This window comes from Lissotriton helveticus, chromosome 1_1, assembly GCF_964261635.1.
Source record: "Lissotriton helveticus chromosome 1_1, aLisHel1.1, whole genome shotgun sequence".
Taxonomy (NCBI): Eukaryota; Metazoa; Chordata; class Amphibia; order Caudata; family Salamandridae; genus Lissotriton; species Lissotriton helveticus.
Genome location: NC_136057.1, coordinates 625,372,462 through 625,385,169, shown reverse-complemented (window position 1 = coordinate 625,385,169; position 12,708 = coordinate 625,372,462). Strand labels below are relative to the sequence as shown.

General features: G+C 49.8%; 1 protein-coding gene across 4 annotated transcripts in view; it reads right to left on the bottom strand.

Annotated features, from left to right (window-relative positions):
- Positions 1–11,329, bottom strand: part of LOC144770317 (GLIPR1-like protein 1) — a 1,599,314-nt gene extending 1,587,985 nt beyond the window's left edge. For 2 of the 4 annotated variants that reach the window (XM_078654780.1, XM_078654807.1), the window contains exons 1-2: positions 11,203–11,329; positions 11,008–11,089 (exon numbers count right to left, since the gene is read on the bottom strand). The gene's annotated coding sequence lies outside the window, so the exon portion shown is untranslated. Of the gene's footprint in view, positions 1–10,824; positions 10,916–11,007; positions 11,090–11,202 lie in introns of all 4 variants that reach the window. The other 2 variants (XM_078654790.1, XM_078654798.1) reach the window with 2 other exon arrangements.
- Positions 11,330–12,708: the final 1,379 nt, after the last annotated feature.

Here is a 12,708-nt window from a genome sequence, read left to right as displayed (position 1 = left end):
CGTATTTCTGACGTACCTTCTCTTCCGCCTCAGTCTAAGAGGGCAAGGTCCGCTTACGGCGTAGCTCGGTTCCTAAACTCCATGATGTGGAGAAAACGAGGATTCTTTCGCTAAATGCTGTAGTCAAGCAAGCATTGACAAAGGAAGAAGTGCCAGAAGGCTTGGTAGCTGTAGTGGGGGCCGCGGTATAGGATTGCGACACCCCCCATCAATCGCGCCCCCCCCCCATTGCGCCCCAATTACAGGAGAGCACAAAGCAGGCACTCACACCTGCAAACCCTCCCGATTCCGACGGGAGACTACCGATTTCAAGGCTAGTCTCCCGATCCGTTTCAGATTGCTATGTGTTGTAGAGAGCCATCCGGGCTCTCACATACTTTGTATCCTTACACGCACGCATGCACACGCAACCTTGGGGCGGGCTCGCCCCTCGGTATAAATAAACAAGCGGAAGACCGCTCGGGGTCTTTCCGGCTGAGCGCAAGCAAGTGTTGGTGTAGTTATTCAGTGCATATACATACACGTGGTAGGCCCAGCCTCACCACTCTACATTGGCGACGAGGCCGGTGTACCTGGACCCGCGTGTGTCTGCCTCGCGCGGCGGTGCCCGCCGCTGTGCTGCTCTGGCCCCGTGCGCCTGAGACCCGCCCACGCGTCTCCCGTGAGGGTGCGCCTTCGGCTGGCGGGACTCGGGACCGGCGGAAGCTGACGTGCGGCTGGGTGAAGGTCCTGCGGGTGAGTGCTCATCTGCCCCGCTTGCGCGGCCCCTGCCTTCCGCACTCCGCCTGCCACCGCGGAGGAGGCGCGCCTGCTGACTGCAGGCCCGGCGAGCGCCACGTGACGACCCGCCCTGGGCCCGCCCTCGCTCTTCGGAGCTGCCGCGCATGAGGCGCCCTTGCAGAGGCGCGCGCTAGGCACGACGCCAGGCCCCTCCTGCTGTGCTCCTGCCCTCGTGGGGCGAAGGGACGTTCTCACGGACTGTGAGTCAATTAATGGGAACATTTGAAGGTGTCAACACGCTCAAAAAAAAAAAAAATCAAATAGGGGAAAAGGCAACAAGCATTGGCACATGCAACAAGGCATCTCCATTCACATTGGCTCCCACAAGGCCGTGCATCATTGTCCTTGCCGCCACAGCTGGTCCCTGGGGTCCTATCCATCGCCACTGCTGACTCTTCCCGCGTCACGCCCTAAGGCGCCTCGAAACGCTGCGTGGCCTGCGCCCCTGCCCTGCGCCTCACGCCGCCGCCATCCCGGTAAGCACCAGCAAGGCCAGAGTGACGCCTCGCCATGAACAACGGCGCTCCAGGAGCGGTCCAAGACGGGGCTGGCCAGCCCCCCCAGCAGCAGCCAGCTGCGCCCGCCGCTCAACCACAGGCTCAAGCACAGGCCGGAGCAGGCGCCCCTGCAGGTCCTCACGCACCCGCGCCCCATGCGCATCAGCACGCCGGCGTAGCACCCATACCGCCATTCAGCGAATCAGCAGACCCGGCAACGGCGGCCGTCCGCTGGAGAGCATGGGTCGGACGCCTCAATCTGTACTTCAGGGGCACAAGAGAAACCGACGGTACGGTGAAGAGGTCGCTCCTCATTCTTTATGGGGGTCAAGAGATCTATGACTTATTTGAATCGCTCCCGAACACTGGAGCCGAGGACAACTATGACGCCGCAGTCGCGGCCCTCAACGCGCACTTTGACCCTCAGTTGAACAATGATTTTGAAAAATTCAAATTCAAGCGCGCATGGCAGCTGGACTCCGAGTCAGTCGACATGTACTACACTCGACTCCGACGGCTCGCGAGCACGTGTCCCTTCATCAACCCTCGCGACGAAATCAGGGACCAGATCATCGTCGGCTGCAAATCTAAGTTGCTGAGAAAGCTGATCCTCCGACAGCCGGGGATCACCTTAGACGAGATCCTCATCCTGGCAAGGTCGCACGAGTTGTCGGATGCCCGGGCGGAGGAGATGGAGGTCGCGCTGCGCACCCCGGTGATCGCCCCGTCTGGGGCAAGGGCCCCGGCCATCAAGGAAGAGCGAGTGGGGGTGATCCAAAGAAGATTCCCGCCAGCAAGGCTGCGGGGTGGCCCGCCAAGGGACAGCCAGTGCGGGTACTGTGGTGTGGACCATCCTTCCACGGCCACGTGTGGTGCCAAAGGCAAGACGTGCCTCAAGTGTGGGCGCATGAATCACTTCGCTGCTGTCTGCCGGGGAGGGAAGTTCCGGGCAGCAGGCCCGCGCGCCAGAACAGTGACCCAACGAGTCCGACAGCTGTCTCTTGACCAGGAGAGACCCCCTCCCGACACGGAGGCTCAAGACCGCCGGCCCAGATATGAGGACGACGAAGACGATGAGGTGTATGTCATCTCCTACGTGAGCAGGGCATCCACGAAAAGGCGACCGCCTCCAATGTGTTCCGTCTCAGTGGACGGGACGAGTGTCAACGCGCTGATAGACACCGGGGCGTCCGTGAACGTCATGGACTCGGACCAGTATGAGCGCATGTCCCCAAAGCCGACGCTAGCACCGTCCGCGGCACGCATCTACACCTATGGCGGGACAGAGCCCATGCCTCTTCGTGGAGTGATTCAAACCACAGTAGTCAACGGAGAATATTCGACTGTGACCAGATTCCACATCACCGAGGGCAAGAAAGGCACCCTCCTGAGCTGCCACACAGCAGAGGATCTGGGACTGGTGTTTTTCGCCAACCAAGTACACCAGGCTCACGCTGACTTCATGTTAAAGGACTTCCCAGAACTGTTCAAAGGCCTCGGCAAGCTCAAGGGTAAAAAGTTTAAGCTACACATTGATGCGACGGTGAAACCTGTCGCTCTCAGACACCGGCGAGTACCGTTTAACCTCAGGCCCCAAGTTGAGGAAGAGCTTCGCAAGCTTGAGGAGTTGGGAGTGATCGAGAAAGTGTCGGGCCCGACACCCTGGGTCTCGCCCCTGGTGGTTGCCCCAAAACCGAAGCAGCCGGGAGCCATACGTCTGTGCGTGGACATGAGGCTCCCCAACACCGCTGTCAAGCGCGAACGACACATCACCCCCACTATGGACGATATTATAGCTGACCTCAACGGGGCGAAATGGTTTTCCAAATTAGATCTCAACTCCGGATATCACCAGCTGGAGCTAGAGCCGGCTAGCAGGTACATCACCACGTTTTCGACGCACGTGGGGCTGCGTCGCTACACTCGGCTCAGTTTTGGCGTCTCGTCGGCCGCCGAGGTCTTCCAGAACGCCATTCGCGAGGTGCTCTCCGGACTAAAAGGGGTGATCAACCTGAGTGATGACATCCTAGTTTACTCAACGACCCTAGAGGAGCATCACGCCAACTTGAGGGCGACTCTGCAGAGACTCGCCGATAGCGGCCTCACCCTCCACCGCGCTAAATGTGCCTTCTATCAGGAGTCAGTGGACTTCTTTGGATATATCTTTACGAGGGAAGGCCTTAAAGTCGACCCTAAGAAGGCCGAAGCCATCAAAGCGGCCAGCACGCCTAGAAGTCAAACAGAAGTCCGCAGTTTTCTGGGCATGGCCACGTACTGTGGCCGGTTTATCCCGAACCTGGCCGACTTAGCGGAGCCTCTCCGTGCCCTCACCCGTGCTGATCAGAAATGGGACTGGACTGCTGCTGCACACAAGGCGTTCCAGGCCGTCAAGGCCAGTCTGCTTGACAATACCGTCATGGCCTACTTCCAGCCACGGAGACGGACCGAGTTGATAGTCGATGCCAGCCCAGTGGGATTGGGAGCCGTGCTGCTGCAGGAGTATGGGCCGGAAGAGTGGAAGCCTGTCGCCTATGCCAGCAAGGCCCTGTCCGACACGGAGACCAGGTATGCCCAAATTGAAAGGGAGGCGCTGGCCATCAAGTGGGCATGCCAGCACTTTCACCTCTATCTCTGTGGACAGGACTTCACGGTGGTCACAGACCATAAACCCCTGTTGCCCCTCTTTGCGGGGACATCCCGGCTTGCTCCCCCACGCATCGAGAGGTGGGCTGTCCAGCTGCAGGGTTACCGGTTCAAGGTGGTGTTCAGGCCAGGAGCACACAACCCTGCCGACTACTTGTCGCGTCATCCGGATGTCACACCCCCACCGGCCCTCGATGCTGAAGGAGATGAAGTGGAGGAGATAGTGCACATGGTCACCCTAGCGGCGTGCCCCGAGAACATGTCGCTCCAGGAAATTAGCGACGCCACTGCGACGGACGAGACCCTGGCGAAGGTTAGGGAGGCACTCGAAGGAAATCGTTGGGCCCATTTCCTTGATGGCGCTTCGTGCCTCCGGCCGGAGGTGCGTCATGCCAGGCAGCAGCTGTGGCAGATACGGAGTGAACTTAGCGTCGGAGATGAGGGGGTGGTGCTGCGTGGGCACCTCATCGTCATGCCCGAAAGCCTCCAGCAACGAGCCCTGAGCCTGGCTCACGTGGGACACCAAGGGATGGCAAAGACCAAGGCCCGCCTGAGGAGCAAGGTGTGGTTTCCCGCGATGGACAGCCAGGTGGAAGCCATGATACAGGCCTGCCACGCATGCACGATCACGGGCGGAGACCCTGCCCCAGCGCCCGTGCTCACGGAAGAAGCGCCCCAGGCCCCGTGGGCTCAACTCAGCATAGACTTTGGCAGTTTTCCAGACGGGCGGCACATGCTAGTGCTGGTAGACTCTTTTTCCAAATTCCCAGTTGTGGAAGTCATCGCATCCACTGCGTTCCCGCAGGTCAAGAAAGTCCTAAACCGAGTGTTTGCTACGATGGGGCTTCCTGAAGAAATCAAGTCCGATAATGGGCCCCCCTTTCAAGGGAGAGAGTTTCAGGCTTACTTGGAGGCTCTCCGGATCAAACATCGGAAAATCACACCCCTGTGGCCTCAAGCCAACGGGGAAGTCGAGAGGTTGATGCGGACATTAAACAGAGCGCTGCGGATTGCGGTGGATAATGGCGAAGACCCGGAGGCCGCCCTGGACGACTTCCTTGGAGCCTATCGGCAGACACCCCACTCAACGACAAAGTGTGCTCCCTCTCATGTTCTGTTCAAGCGAGCTCCAAGGGATGGCATTCCCACTGTCAACACGTGGGTGCCGGGAGAAAGGGACGCTGAGGCCATACAGGCCCGGCGACAGGCCACCAACATCAAAGCAAGCGCACATCGGCATGCCAAAGAACCAGCCCTCCGGCAGGGGGACACTGTCGTTGTCAAGGATCGCCATCCTGGGTGGAAGTTTCGGACTCCTTTTGAGCCAGAAGTGTGGACAGTGGAGCGAGTGCAAGGGACTATGATTACAGCTAGGAGGAATGGCCAAACCGTGACGAGGAATGCCTCATGTTTCAAGAAGGTACTGGACAATGTCAATGTGCGTCAACGGACCGAGGGAATGGAACATGGAGACCAAGAAAACATGGACTTTGATAATTGTTCTGATCCAACTCCTACTCTGCCGCGAATGGCCACCCCACCAAGGCCAGTGTCACCAGGCCCTGCGGCCGGGAGGAGTCAGCCAAGGGTCGAGGATGCGAGCGAGGGTCCGAGGACAACCCCGGCTGGGGTTGTCGAACTACCTCGGACCCAGGATCGTCGCTACAACCTGCGGCCCAATCCTAGGCCGAGTCAACGGTTGTTGGACTTTGCTTGTTCGTCTCCATGAGTAAGAGACTATGAATGTGCCTGCAGAAAGAGACTAAAATAAAGGAGGGATGTAGAGAGCCATCCGGGCTCTCACATACTTTGTATCCTTACACGCACGCACGCACACGCAACCTTGGGGCGGGCTCGCCCCTCGGTATAAATAAACAAGCGGAAGACCGCTCGGGGTCTTTCCGGCTGAGCGCAAGCAAGTGTTGGTGTAGTTATTCAGTGCATATACATACACGTGGTAGGCCCAGCCTCACCACTCTACATGTGTGACATTTTCATAATTTCAGTATAATTATCAGTGACATTCCAACGACTATGAGTGACACTTTCTTGCCAGCAAAATCAAGCAATGAAGAAGATTCCCTCGTTGACATAAATACCAGTAAGGGCCCCAGCTTGGCAGCTTAATAAAACGCCCGGTATCCAGTCCGGCCCTGGAAGTTACACCCATTAAAGCATTGCTGCCAGGGCCTGACTGGCTGTAGCGGGCTCCGGGCATTTCCCCGGTGGGCTGCCAGGGTTTGGGGCCCTGGGGGCCGATTTTGTTACAGGGCCGTTTTTGCAGCAAAGCTGCAATATCGGCTGTTGTAACGAAATCGGCCGAAACCGGCCCAGGCAACAGCTCAGTGGCACCCCAACTCACTGGGGGGGCTGGCCGAGCACTTTGCCAGGGCCGAGTTTGGTTCCCAATATAGCCCTGATAGCTGCTAATGTTTCAAATTGCTTATGTGTGACATTTTCATAGATTCAGTGGACTTACGAAAGACATTTAACTAACAACTAAATGTGTGACAGTTACAGTGACACCATCTCATGGGCGTACGAAGCATGGGGGACACGGAGGATATATACCCTCCAGATTTTGTAGTGGGGGGGACCTGGGGGACAAGGATGGGGTGGACATGAAAGGATTTCCCCTCTCTCTTCTGTCTCTGGCAGGGCCATTAGCACGTCAATGCGCAAGTGCTTTGACGAGCTAATGGCCCTGCACTTGACTTGTGACCTTCCCTTTTGTTGTGTGCAAAAGCTCAAGGAATTTTTCCCACCTGGTCCTTGCCGCCACCACTGCATGCAGTCAACTTACAGGACAAAGGAAGAGAGGTACTTTGTTAATTACTGACTGAATACTGCCCCTTCTCAGCTGGGACCCTACCTCATTTGACTGTTTCACACTGCACAATTCAGCATTTCAATTATGTTGTGTCAGATGTGTTTGTCTGTCCTAATATTTACGCAAATAGCAATTTAAATATCACTATTTTGGCTTATTTCTTTTATAGCGCTACTCAACCCAATCCAGGATGCCGGAGCGCTTGAAATCACACATACATTTACAATAAACCATATGTGTGTAAATCAATTTACAGGATGTGTTACATAAGTTAGTGAGAGTTACAAGGTGTAGGACTCACATGTCCTTTCCTTTATAATTCGCTGTGCTATATTAGAAGAATTACAATTTATGAACTGCAAGTAACTAAAGGATCTCTGTGTTAAAAGCTATACCCACTTACCTATCTACATAAAACAAAAATCTGTCATCTGTGTGTCACATGTTGTGCTTTGCGTGAGACATATTAACCCTCTATGCTACATTGAATCATAACTGGGACTAGACAAAACACCTGTCTCTCCAGCAAAAGCATTCACCTACAGAGTTATCTCACCATTATTATTATTAAATCCGGCAATTTAGACTTCCTAATGGGCCCCTCTTGGCTGTCCGCACTGCCCCACGGAGATCTACTGGCTGTGCGGTGGTCTGGCTCCTCCGGCCGTCTGAGCCACGGGGGCACTTCGCCTCGCCATTCCTTGCTTGACCTCCCGGACACTGACCTTTCACGCAGCCCGACACTTCTTAGGGACCCAGCTTGAACTCGTCTCTGCCTACCGGGCCTGGCTCAGAGGCCGAAGGCGGCGTATCGGCTCATCATTGCTTTCACTCTTGATGGACATAACTATGTACATCCTGTCATGAGGAGGGGTCCTCCACGCTTTCCCCGTTCCCAAACGTTCTAGTTTGGTCTTGTGTTTATTCTTCCTTTATTAGGGCGACAGATGCTTCTGTTCCTGAAGTATAGGGTGGGGGGGGGGGGGGGTGGGGGGGGGTGTTGGGTCAGGGTGGAGGGACCGTTGTCCCAAGTTCTATTTTCTGCTTTTTGTTGTCTTTTTCTTTTGCCTCACCAGCACTCACACGACGTCCGATTTCGATCACTGCGGGACACTCTGACTGCTGTCTGGGTACCCATTCACACCTTCTGGTGACCTTGCTCCTGACCGAGCTTCCTTGCGAGACTTTACCCCGCCGCTGTGACTGCTTGCCACTATGTCTGATACACTGCACCAAGGCCCATCCCTGCGCGTTCTGTCTTGGAATGTCAATGGCCTTCTGGATCGTTTCAAACGCATGGCTGTATTGCGTTACGCACAACGCCTTGGGGTGGAGATTTTATTGTTACAAGAGACACATTTGTTGGGTAACCAATGTCCCTTTTTAGTGAGATACAGGTACGACAGGGTTTGGCATTCGGTCTTCACCCGGGGATCCCGTGGGGTGACAATCCTAGCGCCTGGCGGAGGGCAACAAGGTAATAGATGTGATAAACTCTTTTGTGAATATCTCAGCCAAGATTAATGAAATCCTCACAGTTAAACAAAAGATGGGATCGCATAAAAAAGGAGATGGTTTGATAATGAATGCACCAAAGCACATAAAAAGCTAAAAATAGTCCTAAAAAATACCCAGGGACAGAGAAGAGATAAGGAAAGCAAGACTATTTTATAAACAGGCCCAAAAGAATAGAAAGCAGAAACTAAAAGAGGAAGTATGGCTAGATCTACCTGAAGCCTGCCTACAGAAAGATAATGTAAAGTTCTGGAAGATAGTGAACTCCCCAAACCTAACGGTGAGGGACTGTGACAAAGTAGACATAGCCATCCCAGAAGATAGCTGGATTGGCTATTTCAGTGCCCTATATCGAGCCAATACATCCTCAATAGCTAACGAGCCAGGGAGGGATATACCACAAATAGGAAGTGATGGGACAGAGGGTACAAATAGGACACAGAAAAGCATATCGGTATACCCTCTGGCTATTAGCTTCACTGTGGATGAGATAATTGTAGCTATACAGAAAAGCGCCCTGGTAAAGTCCCAGGGCCAGATGGTGTCCCGGTTGATGTTTACAGGTCAAACACTGATATTTGGGCCCCACTTTTAATGAATGTTTTAAATAAGTGCTGTCAAATTGGTTTAATAAAGACTTGGTCAGATGCAATTTTAACACCTATTTTTAAAAAGGGAAACCGTGATGACCCTAAATGTTACCGACCTATATCACTTTGAAATTCATTTTTAAAGGTGGCTGGGCGGGTAATTTTAAACAAATTACAATTATGGGCCGAGGAAAAGGAAGTTTTATCAAGGCTACAATATGGTTTCAAGGCTGGACTCGGCACAATAGAACAAGGCCTGAATCTCAATCTTATCATTGACAAATACACCAGGGCCAAAAATGGAAATATGTTCTTAACATTTGTCGACCTATGTTCTGCTTTCGACTGTGTGATACATAACAAATTATGGGACATTGTACAGGAGTTGGGCATTGAAAATTACATTTTATTATTTATTGGAGAACTTTACCGCGAGGCAGGAGCCAGGGTGAGACATGGAAAAAATGGGGAGTGCTAGGCTAGATTTGGGATTGGAAAAGGAGTGAGACAGGGATGCAACCTTGCCCCATTCCTCTTCATACTATATATCAATAGCTTGGGTGATCTATTGGCCAAGCTTCTTCATGACTATCCGACCATTAAAGGAAACCCTGTACCAATATTATTGTATGCGGACGACGCAGTTTTAATGTCAAGGACACCTATAGGTCTACAGAGAACAGTCACATACTTTGTCAGCTATATGCAGGAGAGGGGTCTGCAGGTAAAACATATAGCATGAAGTGTGGGAAAAGAACCACAAAAAATTGTAACATCTCTATTAATGGTAAAAAATTGAATGTGTAAAAAACTTTGCCTACCTAGGGATACATTGTGACCATAATGGCACATCTGTTCCTAATTGAGGTCTGGATGGGCACTTTGGGAACATAAGAAACTTGGAAAAAGGCGCGCATGCTCACGTGTGGACTAACATCGTAGATGGAGTAAAAGGAATAAATGTTAAAGGTCAAACATGAACAAGATAAAGAAAGCGAAAACTGGTAACCAAGCAGGTAAAGGGCGCTCAATCTATCTTCAGGAAAATTACACTCAAAATGTAAGTAATTGGTGCAGCTAGGTAGGAAGAGGGTGGTTACCAGACTACCCTCGAGTCACACAAATGTGTGAACAAATTCTACAAAATGGGGGATCCCACCTGCGCTCCTAAGTATCTATGCACCTCATTCGCCAAGCGTATATTCATAAAATACTCGTAATATAAGAACAACAAAAATATTAATTAACCATATCAATCATGTCATGATCAAATATTCACTGATCACTGGGTACAGTACAAATTCCTGTAATCCTGATGTTAGGTTTCCAATTATCAATCCCAGGACATAAAAATAATGCCCAAATAGTAATGTCCACAAAGAAAAGGTCTTTAATCGTTGAGTACTTCTTTTATTCTTTCTTTTATTCTTGTATTGTCGTCAAACGATATCAATAATTCTGATTCACAGTCCATAAATCCAATTCACAACCAACACGTGTTTCGTCTGGCTAATCAATTCAGCCAATGACTTCATCAGGGCTGTGTTAAGACATTAAAATAAAAAAATATAATCAAAATCTTATATATATATAAAAAGAATTTTTTACTCTAAAAGCTTGAGTAAGTAAAGTACAGGAATACAAACTCCAGTGATACTGAGGAACGGAAAATAAAGTATCTACGCCTCCAGGGTTATACAGTCACCAGAGTGCAAACCCATTAGATCCAAAGTATACTTCCAATATCAAAATTTCACCTTGATAAAAACTCAGTCCTATCATAGAGGGTTATCAAATCAGGTACACGTTGTATAGTCAATTCGTAATCTATGAACAAGTTAACATAGACAAAATACACGTAAACAATATAGTCACAATGTCAAATCATAATATCGACACCACATTATGTTCATCCCATAACCCCTTATATCTGAGAATTGGTCATCTTACTAAAAATCTCCCAACTCACCAATTACTATCTCCACTGTAAAATCATAAGGAGATTGTAGATTCAATATTAATCATAGTCCCCAAGTGAAGGAGCATATGTACACACAAATCTATGATAAGAGATTAAAAGAAATGGGTAATAAAGTTTAGTCTACATAGAATGTCACTATGGTAATAATGTTTATTGACAACTAACTCTCACCTATTAGTTTATATGGATATTCACAATACTCAGTACAAATAGTACTTGTCTATCTCACGTGTACTCATAAGTCCCAGGCACCCTACAAGAAAATAAATTATTTAGTGTCTTGAAATATAACATGACCAGTAATTCAAAATAACCGCCAGTCAACTGCAATATATCTGTTCGAAATAATCGAGTTGTAAATCTCACCCACTATCAGTATATATTCGATGTATCCATCTATTTAGTGCGAGATCACGTTCCGAAAGGGGGAAAAAAAGGGGGAAATTATACCGTACATTAGTACGCGTCTACGGTATAAAACACTAGTTAGAACGTTTGTACGTAGAGCCCTAACTCACCCGTTCTCTATAAGGTCTCGTCTGTATCAAAATCCGGCGTGCTGCGCCGTCGCCATCTTTGAATGGCTTTTTATAACTTAAAAACCGTGGGCTGGATGGGCACTTTGGGAACATAAGAAACTTGGAAAAAGGCGCGCATGCTCACGTGTGGACTAACATCGTAGATGGAGTAAAAGGAATAAATGTTAAAGGTCAAACATGAACAAGATAAAGATCGACCAAGGAAATAAACACGCCTGCAAAGGCAAATTGTTGCTGTGCACAGGTTTGGGGAGAAAGGTCTCCCCTTGCATCGGAGTTTTTGTCTAAATTGTGTCATTTGGGCATGACACTGAGCCTAGCTGCTCACTAAACAGGATTACATATGGATTTAATGGTGAAAAGCTGGAATATCACGGCGTGCATCCCACCCCCCACATTTCTCATCTGCAATATTGGCCGCAAAATTATGTTTATAAAAGCTACTGGGGCACTTGTTAGCATGCCACGACAACTGGGTTCACGATCGGTTCTAGAATTGCTGGCAGTATATAAGACCAAATGCGTTTCAACTGCCACATATGGTGCCGGCATATGGGGATTCACAAATGCAAACTCCCTACAGGCCTGTGAAAATAATTTCTTGCATTATCTATTGGCCGTACCTAAATCAACTGCCATACATATCTGTCACTCTGAGGTTGGTCTGCGTAATATTGAAGATATCATGGTCCTCTTTTACTATGGCACAAGATATGGAACTCCCCAGAAGCAATCTTTAATAGGGATGTCATTACGGATTGCTTAAAACTTGACAATGCACATTGTATCCCATGGTTGAGACATATCAAGGAAACGACAGTTGAATTTTGACATCCAGAGATGTTCTCAAGTCCAGATTGTATGGAGATTACTTCCAGGAAGCTACTGAAAAGGGAATATTTGTCTTACCTGGAAGATAAGCGCTGGTCTCCGGAGAAAGAAAAGAATTCTGTTATGAAAAATCACATTATGTTAGTATGCATTGGAATTCAGCCATATCTGTCGTATGTCACATGCCCCTTTGACTGAATGCTATTGACACGTTTCCGACTAGGTATTGTGCATAGAATTATTACATTTCTAGTGACAAACGATTGGTCACATACTCTAGCACTATGCCCGTGCGATAGTAGTTCAACACAATCTACAATGCATGCAACTTTATTCTGCAGATTTTATATGATGCCAAGGAGGGAGTTTTTATTACTGATCTTAAAAGAGTATGGTCTAAGACAATGTAGAGCCACGTTTTTATAGTTGCAATGCATGGAAGATGAATTGACGATGGGATGTATAGTGAGTTTTTTAAAATGTATGATCAGATTAAGAAAGA